The sequence below is a fragment of the Saccostrea echinata genome, unplaced genomic scaffold, assembly GCF_033153115.1.
Source record: "Saccostrea echinata isolate AGI-Se365-2 ecotype Australia unplaced genomic scaffold, CSIRO_AGI_Sech_v1 ptg000073l, whole genome shotgun sequence".
Classification (NCBI taxonomy): domain Eukaryota; kingdom Metazoa; phylum Mollusca; class Bivalvia; order Ostreida; family Ostreidae; genus Saccostrea; species Saccostrea echinata.
The window spans coordinates 415,001-429,620 of NW_026889822.1; positions in this window are offsets into that span (position 1 = coordinate 415,001).

Here is a 14,620-nt window from a genome sequence, read left to right on the forward strand (position 1 = left end):
TTCACTCAAAGCACTGTCCCTTTTTCAGTACCTTGTGCAGCCCTGTAATATATAATGACAAATGGAGAAAAATGCCTATTTCAAGAAAAAAAGTCTGTCTCATAATTGTAGGAGTATTGGCAAGGGGGGGGGGGGGGGTCATGAAACTTGGCGGTTAATACAGTTTGTATGTGTAAAAGAAAAAAATGCCTTCTTCTTTGTAGAATAAAAATGATTATTTTTTGAGTGTGTGTGACCATTTTTATTTCCGAATAGACAGGGCAGCTTATAGCCTACAGAATGAGCTGACCATTTTTATTTATTGTAGTAATTAAAAAAAAAAAAAAGAATGTGTTTTCTACAAAGATCATATGTTATAGACGTGGTATTCAACTTTGTATTCCCATGGTCGATGCATTTGGGTACATCTATTTTTTTATTTGCTTTCAATGACATCGCATTCAATATCCCAAACTCATGTATACCTGTCCAATACTCCAAATTATACCACTGTAAGCTAAGTCAATGCTTTGAATTAATGAAACCAATCTGTAGATAAGCGTACCTTTTGAATACAGACGATTTTAGCATAAAAACGATTTAAATTTCCCTTTCTGCTTAAGTATGTTGGCTAATCTTGGCCCCCTCGGAATAGCTTGTGTTTACGTTATGTAATGAAAAAATAAAGCAATTAAACGCTATTTACCTGCATCTATCAATCCACTTTCTCCTCTTCTTTGCAACAATCGGGGATCAAAACAAACTACAAGTTTAATAATTCCACTGCGATGCTTACAACTTAAGTAATCCATTGTCTCCAAGAACGCTCAGGTACCCGGGAGTTATAAAACGAAAGTGAAAGTCAACGAGACTTACAGACCCTTTGAATTTTCCTATAGTATACATGATAGATAAGTGTAATAAATATAATTTGTGAACAAAACAAACAACAAATTCTACTGGGGTGCTTAAAACTAAATGCGAAGCTGTAATCCATTGTCTGCAAGAATGGTAAGTTATAAAACGAAAGTGAAAGTAAATGAGAATTAAAGCTATAGTCTTGGGAGCAGTTGTTATTTCATAAATAATTTGAATAGGTGATATCACCTATTCAAAATGATTAAGTGATATCACCTATTCGAATAAGTGATATCACCTATTCGAATAGGTGATATCACCTATTTGATTTGAATAGGTGATATCACCTATTCGAATAAGTGATATCACCTATTCAAAAGGAATAAGTGATATCACCTATTTGAATGGGTGATATCACCTATTCGAATAGGTGATATCACCTATTCGAATAAGTGATATCACTTATTCGAATAGGTGATATCACCAATTCAAATCGAATAGGTGATATCACCTATTCGAATAGGTGATATCACTTATTCGAATAGGTGATATCACCTATTCGAATAGGTGATATCACCTATTCAGAAGCTGAATAGGTGATATCACTTATTCGAATAGGTGATATCACCAATTGAATAGGTGATATCACCTATTCGAATAGGTGATATCACTTTTTGGCAGTAAATACCAAAACGGCGCCTCATAATTCAGCCATTAAGCCATGTAGAAAACGCGTATGTTTGTAAATATTGTAAATAAAAACTATTTTATCAAAATTGTATTGTGATTTTTGGGAAGCCGCAAGTCACTCTCTGACACAACGTATCTAGAACACTAGAGAATCATGAAAAACTTGTTACTGCTAGAAGGAAATATAAAACTGGAAAATCGACTTAAACCACAATATCAAAGACACGAGGGAAATCAACTAGAGTTGCTCCGCTTATCCAACGCAAAAAGATTTTATCGCGTTTTCAAAGGTCCGAAAAATAAAGTTGATACATCTCTGACGAAAAGTGAATTTTATGAACATTTCAAAAAACTTGCGAGTAATAAAGCAGACCAGTAGGCAGCCTTATTTGAAATACCGGAATCGCCGACTTTCCAGGACTTTGACATCCCGATTACAATTGATGAAATTGTTAGTGCTATTTCTGATTCAAAGGCAGATAAATCGCCAGGTTTTGATAGAATTATTAATGAATTTTTCAAAAACTTTTCTACAGTTTTTTGGCCTCTTTTGGGACAGTTGTTTAATTTGATATTAAATACAGGTTGTTATAGATCTGTTTGGTCACAAGGCATTATTGTGCCGATTTACAAAAAGGGTGATAAAACTAACCCAGATAATTATCGGGGGATAACTTTATAAGGTCATCTATCAAAACTATTCACATCTATCTTAAATAAACGTTTGTTGTCATGGAGTGAGGAAAACAGTGTAGTGATTGATGCACAATTTGGTTTTAAGCCCGGTTCCGGGACTAGGGATGCTATTTTTGTATTGTATTCATTAATTGCTTAGACTTTGAGTGAAAAGAAACGTTTGTATTGTTGCTTTGTAGATTATAAAAAAAGCGTTTGACAGCATTCAGCATAATAAAATGTGGTATAAACTAATGAAATACGGTATTAACGGAAAATTATCTAATATTATGAAGTATATGTATAGTGGCTTGAAAAGCTGTGTGAAAGTTAATGGTCATTTGTCTGAATATTTTTCTTTACAAAGAGATCTAATTCAAGGTGAAGCTCTCTCTAGCCAATGTTATTTTCATTATTTATTGATGAGTTAGAGATAGAAATGCTCACAAATGGTTGTAAAAGTGATCAACTTCAAAATTTGAATCTGTTTTTACTTTTATATGCGGATGATACTGGGTTTTTTTTTCTCGGAATGTGCTCAGGGTCTGCAGAAAATGCTTGATACATTGAAGTTTTTTACAGATCAATGGGTTTAATTTGCTTAATACAAATAATTGCATTCTGCAGACATGTTATAAACAACTGTTATGTGAGTATGAAGAACAACAGGAAAATTGTACAATCTGGTTAAGTGCAGTTGAATGAAAATGGAAAGTATAAAAACCTTCCCTGAAATGAACGCAAATGTTTATTTTGTAAGAGGAAAGAAGTTGAAGATGAATTTCACTTCGTTTTGATATGCCCGGTATTATCTGATTTACGTACAAAATATATTAAGCCTTATTATCATAAAAAGCCTTCCTTTTTCAAACTCATTCAACTTTTCAGTGCATATAATTTTAAAACTATTCAGAAACTTTGTCAATATTTATTGAAAGCTACAAAACAAAGGGAAACATTAATTTGTCAAATATCTTTAACGATGTTTCAATTTTCAGTTAGTTAGATTCTAACTTTGTTACAAACTCTTTATACCCGTACATTTATATATATATTGTAGTTCATTCTGAATCCTCTGTCATTTGCCTGTATTGCATATATTTTGTGTACCTATGAGCCACAAGGCTCCTTTGGTCAACAATAAACAATAAAGTCTTTTACTAATTATTGAATTATTAAAAATTCAAATAATGAGTGCACAACAATTATCGTGTACTCATTATTTGAATTTCTAATAATTCAATAATTAGTAAACGACGATAGTTATGAGAAGGAAACATGTCTCTTCCAAAATTGTGAAAGATGTGGCTTCATGGTCAAGAGTTCTGGGGGAGGGGCTTATTTAATACATACTGAAAATAAATCAATGTTTGGGTCAGTGGTTCTGGTATTTGGACAGGGTAGATAGCAAAAATATAGTTATACTTTGACAATCTTCTCTGCCCCTGAGTATTAAGCAAACAGACTAAATGCAATAATATAAATGTTATTTTTTATGAATATAAGTAAATATGTCTTTTCTCTTCTCCTAGATATCTAGAAGACAAACAGAGTATACAACTGGAATAAGTGAAGCAATTAAGAATTAAGCCCCTTTGCTAAATTGTGTTAAATGAAGAAATCCTTGTATTCACTTTAATTAGCAAGTTATTTAATTGAATGAGAATACAAAAAAATGTTATATACACTAGACAAAATTGCTAACGCACCACTTATTATTCTTATTTGTGAATTGATCATTATCCTGATTGATACTAGTATATAAAATATGTCATCTTTTCCAAAACAATTGGATTGACAAATGTCTTGGTGTCATGTCAAGACCCTTAAAGGACCATCTTGTCCGAAAACCAATGTCACGTTTTTGCCAAGATATGAAGTTGGTGATTACTGATGGTGGTCCGTGACGTTGCGACGAGAGCAGTCTCCCACTTAAAAATCAAATGATATACCCTGATTGACTACCATATTGATTAGTAGTCATCCAGTGCCTTAGTGTCCCTACCAATTCCACCCAACTTCCGGTTGCCCCAGTTTTGTGGAACAATCTTGAAGTTATTGTGTGGTGCTTACTTAATGCCGTCGATATCTGTTGTAAACATTTTTATGATCGTTAATTCATTTTCAACAATATTCACCAGAGAAATGCATAATCTTTGAATTGTTTTAATTTTTCACAAATTTCTTCAAAGGAACACCCTGCAGATACCACACTGGCTGTCTTATCACGCTCTTCTAGAGTCAAACGCCGTACACGGTGTAACTTTTTTTTCTGAGTTTTTAATTAGTATAAACATAAAGAACACAACCACAAAGAAAAAAATAGAAATTTATTCCACCAAAAAAGTATGGATATGATTTTAATTTTTTCTATGAAGTGGTTACGCTTCAGTAAACATTGCTGTTATTTATCAGTTAAAACATTTAAATGTCTCATTTTTTATTAAAGTAAAATAATTATACATCAAAAACATCATAAACAAGTTTTGAAAAGAAAAATGTTAATTTATTTAGGTGGTGTGTTAGCAATTTTGTCTAATATATATATATATATATATATATATATATATATATATATATATATATATATATATATATATATATATATATATATATATATATATATATATATAGAGAGAGAGAGAGAGAGAGAGAGAGAGAGAGAGAGAGAGAGAGAGAGAGAGAGTCAATTGGCAATTAAAAAAGATTTTGCAGTTTTGCAAAAGCTAAAAAGTTCCTTGGAAATTAAACATGTATTATTTCATTTTGTTTGCTTTTGATAATAAATTAAAATAATTTTGTTCAATCCTCTGTATTTCCTATACATGTGTTTAGCATTATTGCACAATTACCTACATATAGTGTTTGTCTCCCAACTAATTGGATACTCAAAAGAATGTTCTAAGTACGATCAATTTGTAGACAGAAACAGGCTACTGACAAATTAGTTGATGATACAAGGTTTTAAAATATCTCGGTTAAAATCAGCAAATTCTATGGTTGTCATAACGACCATTGCAAATACATCCTACTATTGGATTGTTTTGTGACTGAAATTTTTCCTATCAACGGATTGACAATTATTTTTATTCCATTTCGACTATGGATTACAACGTTTACCTGATCAATATAGACAGCTTATGGCGGGTTGACCAATGCTAACTCCAAGGCACCTGGTCCACCCTCTGTTGTTTCCAGAGGTCCGTTTTTTATTCACGATTCGTCCTCTTCAGTAGATTTATGACATTGATCACTGTTGTTTTTTCACCTTATGTATTATTGGAACAAAAGTGGTGAAAAATTCATAACCATTCGTTTAAATTAAAAAATAATTAATCTTCCACACGAGTATTATTAAAATCATAATCGATTTTAAAGAAACCTGCACTCCACAAGAATGTTTCACTAAGCATGAATTCATCAAAAGTGGAATTTCTTTTTCTTTTTGCAGTCTTATTTCGTAATAGCCTTGGAATATTTATTTATTAAAAGGCTTTTACTCTAGGCCAGTCTTGTAATGACGTGATGAGATTGCATTCCTGCAATAAAAAGCTTTATATCGATGCTGACATTTCGTGATTTCAGATAATGCTACTTCATATTTTCTTCCGACCTTGTGAACGAGATTTTTTCTTGGATTTCTCAATGTCATTTTCCAAGAAAACCACTAATAAAGGAACTGAATGGTTACAATAACATTTTAAGCAATTTCAAAGAAGATGGACGTGTTTGGCGTGTGATCTGCAGGAATAAGGCGTACGAAACATTTATAGTTTAAATGCCTACGATTTGGTCGGTTGACCACAGCTGGACATACTTTACAAAGTTACGCACATGGGAAAATGTTACATTTAGTTTGAAATACTTTGCCAAATTTAATATATCAGTCCGCTTATCTTAATAATTACTACATCTAAAACTTAGTAACGCTTTACATAAATAATAAACATATATAGGGTATAGTTAAATGCAATTACACGTACATACTTGTATATATTAAAGTATCAGTAGGTTGGAAGAATTGCTTTCGCTTTCGGTGCAACAGAACCAGAATTTATCTATTTGGAAATAAATCAGTATATAAAATTAAACTGAGAAAAGAGTTAATTGTTTGTACTAAAAAAAAAAATATTAACGCTCCATACGAGGATCGAACCAAAAGTATATCTTTTTCATTGCACTGGACGGTTAACGCATACTACTGAGCTATCACCGCTACACACACTATATCGTTTTTAAAAACGACAATGAAGCACCGCATTTACACATTGGAACTTTCTTTGGAAAAAGTTCTTCATTTTTATCGTTTCTGGGTCTTTTCTCCCATTTTTTTTTTTTTTTTTTTTTTTTTTTTTTTTTTTTTTTTTTTTTTTTTTTTTTTTTTACAAATGTTTGTTAGTTTCTTTGAATTTAAATGCACACAAATAACGTTTCAAAATCATGGAGAGATGACCCAGAGATAGCAAATTTTTAGAAAAACGTGTTTTAAAATGTAACATTTTGTATCAAATGACTCATTTAGCTAATTTTCAAGTTATTTTTTAGCAAATCAAAATACAATATCGGGAAAATATTTCCCTTTCCTATTTCCGGGAACCCAAAACATAAAAAAAATGCTAAAATTTCATGTGACAGATCAATGAAATTTTCACTTTTCAAGAGCGCCCAGATTCCTGCCGAATGCTAATTAAAAGCGCCCTCGTTCTTTACATATTTATATCATACACATATTAAAGTACATATTTTTTGCATAATTTATCATAAAACAATAAGCAATAAATTTTGTGAAGGTACTCTAATATGTAATGTAAAGGAATAAATCCTATTTCATGTTTATTTTTCAGGGAATAAAGTGCTATATCTCACGTTTTCGTGCTTGTTTTATTATAACGGAATAAACCATATCTTCATGTTTTTTATCTATTGTTTGTTTACGCGTTTATTTATACACCTGTAGCAGAATAAACCATTTTTTCATGCCATTTCAACAGTTCAATTATAATTTCTATTAGGTAAGGAAGCCATGCGTTTGCAGAGACATACACATGTATTTATGTGGATTTACAATACACGTAATATCATTTGAACAGTGAATACCAGGTCCGTAGGAAGCAAATCCGGTTGGGGGGGGGGGCACAGCCATACATTTTCAGTTGACAGTTGAGGGGGCACTACCCAAAATTTCCTGACAAGCAAAAAAATAAAAGGTCATCAGACGTTTTTATTGAGGGGACACAAGCATAATTATACTATCTATGTTTACTATAGTAATCTATGTATCGGCAAAATACTTGGGGGGGGGGCACCCCCCCCGTGCCCCTCGGTTCCTACGTCCATGAATACATCAGATTCTCTGTAAATACATGATATCATTTCCTCTTTACTGTATCAAATCTTTAAATTGAACTCCATAACAATAATTAAAGAAGAAATCGCTTTCACATTTACTCCTTAACAATAGGAACAATGCCAATCAAATGCATGAATAGTGTTCACCTATTAGCATTTCTACTGAACGCTAGGGGGAGGCAAAGAACGATAACTCTTTTAACCAGTTGAAATGTGTGATTTGCTCGCGAGAGACGGATCGTGAATTCTCCTGACATTTTGTCCGAACAAGGTAAATATAATATTTATAGGTTCATAGAAAGCTATTCTTACTCAGATTTAATCAATTACAACTTGAAATGTTAACAAAAAACATTCTAAACGCACGTGTTATGAATTCGTCAAACAGAAAAAAAATATTTGCAAAGGTATTTCTGCCTGCTTCAAGTTGCATCATCGATTAAAAATTGCAACATATAATTAGATAATTTTACGCAAAATCGCAGTTTGAACCGAGGAAGCAATTTTTGTCACTCATTTTTTAAGTAGGCTTATATTGAAGCGGTGATTTGATGTTTGATTAGGCCTCTCTCTAGTCCGAAATATCTGACGTTTTCCAGGCTTTTTTCACGATTTTGATATTTTACGAGCCAGTAAAACGTTAGAACCGGCGCTGTTAATTACGAAATCTGGGAATTCGCCGCGTCCAACTGGAGGCGGCATTCTCGGGATGATTTTCGATACTTGCGAATCGAATTAATTGCCGAATTCACAACTTGTTAATAATAGTACAAGTATTAGCTTTCTTAAAAAGCTTGTCTGACGTGAGCAAAATTTACTATTATACAAAGAATTAAGAAAAAATGAATCCAACGTAATCAACATAATTCCGAGTCCGAAATAAATTATTTTGCTAAGAGACACGAAAGTTTAATCCAATGGCATCAACTTGAAAAAAAAAACTCGGTCATGAATTTACTCTATATATACAGTAACTGCATTACTCGTGATTTTCTCTTTTTTTCATGGCCGTAGGAACCGGGGAGAGAAGGAGGACCCCCCCCCCCCTCCAATATTTTACCGATGTATAATTATATCCTATAGAAAACATAGCTATTTTTGTCCCTTGGATCACGTAAAAAAAAAAATAACGTATTTGTGATAACTATTGCTTGATAAGGAATTTTTCCTTGAATGATAGTGCCCCCCGGAAATTTTTGGTTATGCACCCATCTCCTCGTGAAATTTCATCCAACTGGCCTGTTCCTGCATGGATACATAAATATAACCGGTGCTTTTGAAAGAGAAAGTTACAACACATACATCTGTAAAAATCTAAAATCTAGAATGATTATGATTTTTTAAAATAATTAACTTGATATAAAATTAATGAGCTAACATCTCTGCACATAAACCAAAAAAAAAAAAACAAGATGTGTTTGTGAAACACTGATGCCTCCGTATGGCAACTTAAAGCAAAGGTTAAATTTTCTCAAATACAGATCAAATTTGTTGGTACCCAAAGTAAGGTCTTGTCTCGAGGAATATACCTGTGAAATATGAGAGCCCTAGCAGCAACCATTGAAAAGATATGGAAAAGGTTAAAGTTTTTGAAAAGTAAGTCAAACATAAAGGTCAAGGTCAAATGGTAAAAAATAATGGTGCCTAAGGAAAGGCCTTCTCACAAGAAATATACAGATGAAAAATGAAGCACCAATCTTTCAAAAGCTATTACCAAGGTTTAAGTTTTCCAAAAGTACGTCAAACTCCAAGGTCAAGGTCAATGGATTACAATTGTTGGTATCCAAAGGAAGGTCTTGTCACAAGGATTACATATGTGAAGTATGAAAGCCCTAGCACCAACAGTTCAAAAGTTATGGCTAAGGTTAAAGTTTTCCAAAAGTAGGTCAAACTCAAAGGTCAAGGTCAAAGGGTCAAAGTTGTTGGTATCCAAAGCAAGGTCTTGTCACAAGGATTACATATGTGAAGTATGAAAGCCCTAGCACCAACAGTTCACAAGTTATGGCCAAGGTTAAAGTTTTTCAAAAGTAGGTCAAACTCGAAGGTCAAGGTCAAAGGGTCAAAGTTGTTGGTATCCAAAGCAAGGTCTTGTTACAAGGATTACATATGTGAAGTATGAAAGCGTTAGCACCAACTGTTCAAAAGTTATTGCCAATGTTAAAGTTTTTCAAAAGTAGGTCAAACTCCAAGGTCAAGGTCAAAGGGTCATAGTTGTTGGTATCCAAAAAAAGGTCTTGTCAAAAGGATTACACATGTGAAGTATGACAGCCCCAACTCCAACTGTTCAAAAGTTATGGCCAAGGTTTAAGTTGGGTAAAATTTTGTAAAACTAGGTCAAACTCCAAGGTCAAGGTCAAAAGGTCAAATATGGTGGTACCCAAAGAAATTAAGGTCTTGTCACAAGGAATACACATGTGAAATATGAAATCCATAGCTCCAACCAATCAAAAGTTATGGGCAATGTTAAAGGTTTTGCGGACAAACAGACAAACAGACAGACAGACGGACGGACAGGGCAAAAACTAAATACCCCTGAATCTTCAATACGGGGGCATAAAAAATGTTTATCATCTACCATCATTCACTTGGATATTTTTTGACTATGAATAAATCAAACATCTGCAATGTCAGGAATATGTGTCATTCTTCAGGTAGAATTAAGACTTTGTTTGCATTGAAAATAAGTTAATCTGATAAGGATATTCAGCAAGTGTTAACCTGACCAGCTTCATTCCTGCTGTTTTGCAGGACATACATGAATAATAGTGATGCATAAGAGAATGGCCAAATGTTATGTAACATGTAATGTATAAAGTGATAATAATTAGGTCCAATGCTTCGGCTTGTTTGGGTCAGTTTAGCATGTTTTCATTAATCCTCATGTTCTCTAGTTGATAAAGAAGATAGATTGAAGTTTCTAAGATCCAGTTCTATTGAACGACTTGACCAACAAGCCTAATTGGCTAAGGTGGCAGCCGGGATAGTTTCGTACTAAAGACCCGGTCAAATTTCTTAAAAAACTGAGAAATCCCCTGTTTGATGTGATATTTTATGTAGAAAAATGATTAGAACAAGCATTCTGAGAGTATTGCATTAGCAATACTAGTCCCCTACCGGCAAGTGTAATCTGGTTCCCGTTAAGAATTGAAAATGCCATAATTCCGTCAAAAATCAATGAAGCGGAACGAAATGCAAACTTGATCTATAACTAATCAAGGTAAAGTCACATACCAAAAATCAGCTCAATATCTGAAAGCGTTTAGAAGAAAATTGCGGAAAACCTCTAAAAATTGAAAAGGCCGTAATTCCGTCAAAAATCAATGAAGCAGAACGAAATGCAAACTTGATCTGTAACTCATCAAGATACACTCACATACCAAAAATCAGCTCAATATCTGCTAGCGTTTAGGAAAAAGTGCGGAAAACCAAGTGGGACAGACTGACAGACAGACAGACTGACAGATGGACAGACAGACAGACAGACGGACAGACGGATGGACAGACTCAGAGGAAACCTATAGTCCCCTCCGGTTTCACCGGTAGGGGACTAATAATTATGGGATACATTTGCAGTGTAGCAGTGTGCTTGCTGAAATAAATGATGTGCAACGTACATGTAGGTGTCACTATGACGCTTATCATATACAGAGTTGTAAATGTGAAACTAAGACACGACTGGTCAGTTGCAGAGGAAATTCAGCTGAAAAGCAGTAGGCCTTAGAAGAAGGTGTGTATCTCAGAGGGAAGGTGAATGGCCCCATATCAATTGGTGAATTTTCATTAGGGCATGCATTGATTTACAGACTACTGGGTGTTTTATCCTGCTCGCTCGGGCCTCGGGGTGGGTTGTATGGGTGCGACTGAGGCCCAAATCTTGGAAAAACAAGCCAAAATTTGGGGAGCCCCCAGGTGCATTTTTGGTACATGTGCACTCTAATAGGCAGATTACATGTAATTTGTAGACCCTCATATGTGGTAAATGGTAACTTTACAAAATAATCATTTGTGATACTTTCATAACTAATAAAATTACCTTCTATATCAAATAAGTCATGTACTATGTGGAACCCTTTATCAAACATTTGCTTACAAAATACATATTTATTTTGAATCTTTATTTTATTATTATACCACAGTGGTTCACACAATGGATTTAAATTGAAACTTCCTAAAAATTCTGCAAAATTTTCCAAAAAAATATTTTGCGATTGCGATTTTGCGATTTGTGATTTTTGCCCTTTGTTTACTGTATTCAGACCCAACACTACATAACTTGGTAATATTACATCCTGTAATTTCAGAAAAAATATTACACCAATCTAAATTAGTTGTTAAAGTTCTAATCCAAGTTAGCTTAAGAGATTTAATAAATGTTTCTATATTGGTCATTCTACATCCACCATTTCCGAAATCCAATTGCAGTGTTTTTCGAGAAATTTTATCAATTTTGTTTCCCCATATGAATTTGTATAAGGTTTTTTCGAAATTCTGTATCCACTGCAAACTTGGTTTTGGAAGAGAAATGAATAAATGAGTAAACTTTGATAGGAACAAACTTTTTACTACTATTATTTTTCCTAAAGGGGTAATATTTCTTTTTGACCAATGGTTTATTATACCCCACGCAACAAGTTGTGGGGGATATAATGTTTTTGACCCGTCCGTCCGTCAGTCAGTCCTGTTTTTTTTTGTCAGCGCAACTCCTCTTAAACCGCTGCACAGAACTTCGTCAAACTTTGCAGATATTTAGGACACAGTGCGTAGATGTGCATATTACCAGGAAATTCCGATTCCATCATTTTTCTGGGAATTTCGGCACTTTTCAACTAAGATTTTTGGCCATATCTTGAATATATAGATGAACAGTTTGTCAGTGCAACTCCTCTTAAACCACTGCACAAAATTTCGTCAAATTTTGCAGATATTTAGACACAATGTGTAGATGTGCATATTACCAGGAAATTCCAATTCCTTTATTTTTCTGGGAATTTCGGCACTTTTCAACTTAGATTTTTGGCCATATCTTTAATATAGAGATAAACATTTGTCAGCGCAACTCCTCTTAAACCACTGCACAGAATTTCGTCAAACTTTGCAGATATTTAGTACACAATGTGTAGATATGCATATTACCAGGAAATTCCGATTCCATCATTTTTCTGGGAATTTCAGCACTTTTCAACTTAGATTTTTGGCCATATCTTGAATATATAGATGAACAGTTTGTCAGTGCAACTCCTCTTAAACCACTGCACAGAATTTCGTCACACAGTGTGTAGATGTGCATATTACCAGGAAATTCCAATTCTGTTATTTTTGCCCTAAGAGTTTTGCCTATTATTGAAGAAACTTTCCAGCTAGGTAATAAGAAAATCCACTGGAATCAGCTTTTGTAATGAAATTTTATGGGAAATATTTTAATATGACCTTAAAAGACCCCTACTGATTTTGAGATCAAAATTTTAATGATTTAACACACACACACACACACAATCTTGTATAGTTCTCACCCCCCCCCCCCCCCCTTTCAAATTCGTTCTTTGTGACTACATCATAATTTTTTTTCCATCAATTATTTAAATGTGTAAATTGTCATGTGTTGGACATGGACTTACACTCATTAACAAATCGAAATCACTGAGGAATTTAAATAACAGTTTGTCAGCATAACTCCTGCACTGAATGTCATGAAACTTTGTAGATATTTCAGACATAATGTGTAGATTTGTATATTACCAAGAAATTTTGATTCCATTATTTATCTAGAAACTTCAGCCCAATTAAATTTGTAACATACAAAGATTTGAATGTCCTTATATGCAAGAAGTTTTGATGTGATGATTTTTTGCAAGAAATGCCCTTTTTTGAATTATACTGTGTATTTAAAATGCACTGTGCCATTCATTACCTGTTGCATTGTCGAGTTTTGGGGGAGCGTGGGGTATGTGAGCTAAAAATGCTCACTTTTTCTTTCATTTCTTTCTGAATAAGTTTAAACTTCTTGTCGAAATTAAGTTCCTCCATGTTTTTAAGATTTGCAGTATATGTTATACCAAGAGCAGTAAAAGGTTCAGTAGTCCATTTTAATCCTCTCTCCATACAGATTGTATTTCCTGTGTTTATTTTAGACCCAATCAAGACTGCTTTTGTTTTTGAAATATTCGGCTTTAAACCTGAAAATTTTGAAAATTGAAAAAGAAGATCCAACGCACTTTTAAGACTCTTTTCTGATCCATCAAGAAAAAGAACTGTGTCATCTGCATATTGTATAAGACAAACTTTTTCCTTCCCAATTTTAATGTCTTTGATATTTCTATTCTGTTGAATCATGTGTCCTAAAATTTCTACACAAAGATTAAAGAGGTAAGGAGATACTGGGTCACTTTGACAACAACCCCTACCAATTTCAAAAAATTTTGAAAAAATACCATTCTGAATGATACATAGATTAGCTTTATTATATAATAAGGAAACCCATTTAATAAGGTCAGGAGCAAACTTAAAAAATTTCAAAGTATTAGACATAAATTTCCATGATATGGAGTCAAATGCTTTTTCAAAGTCAATAAGTAATATCATACCAGGAATACCGGTATATGTTTTTCATGTACTGTATTAATTACATCGTAAATCATTCATTTTTTCTCTCCAATAAATCTACCATTGATAAAGCCTTTTTGATTTTGATTAATTAAGGAGTCAAGAACCTTTTTAAGTCTATTTTCAATGCATGCAGATGCAATTTTATATGTTACATTAAGGAGAGATATTGGGCGCCAATTACTAAGAAATTCTCTCGGTTTATCTCCCTTTGGTAAAATGGATATAATACCTTGTTTCTGGGTTACTGATAGCTCTTCTTTTAGAAAACCTAAATTTATTGATCTTATTGAAAACTTTCCTAAATCCTTCCAGAAAAATTTGAAAAATTCTGTAGAGAAACCATCGCTACCTGGACTTTCATCATTTTTCATATATTTTAAAGCAGAGAGGGCTTCCTCTTCAGTTATGATACCTTCCAATGTATTAGACAAGTTTTCGTCCAAAGTATATAAATCTTCTTTATTGA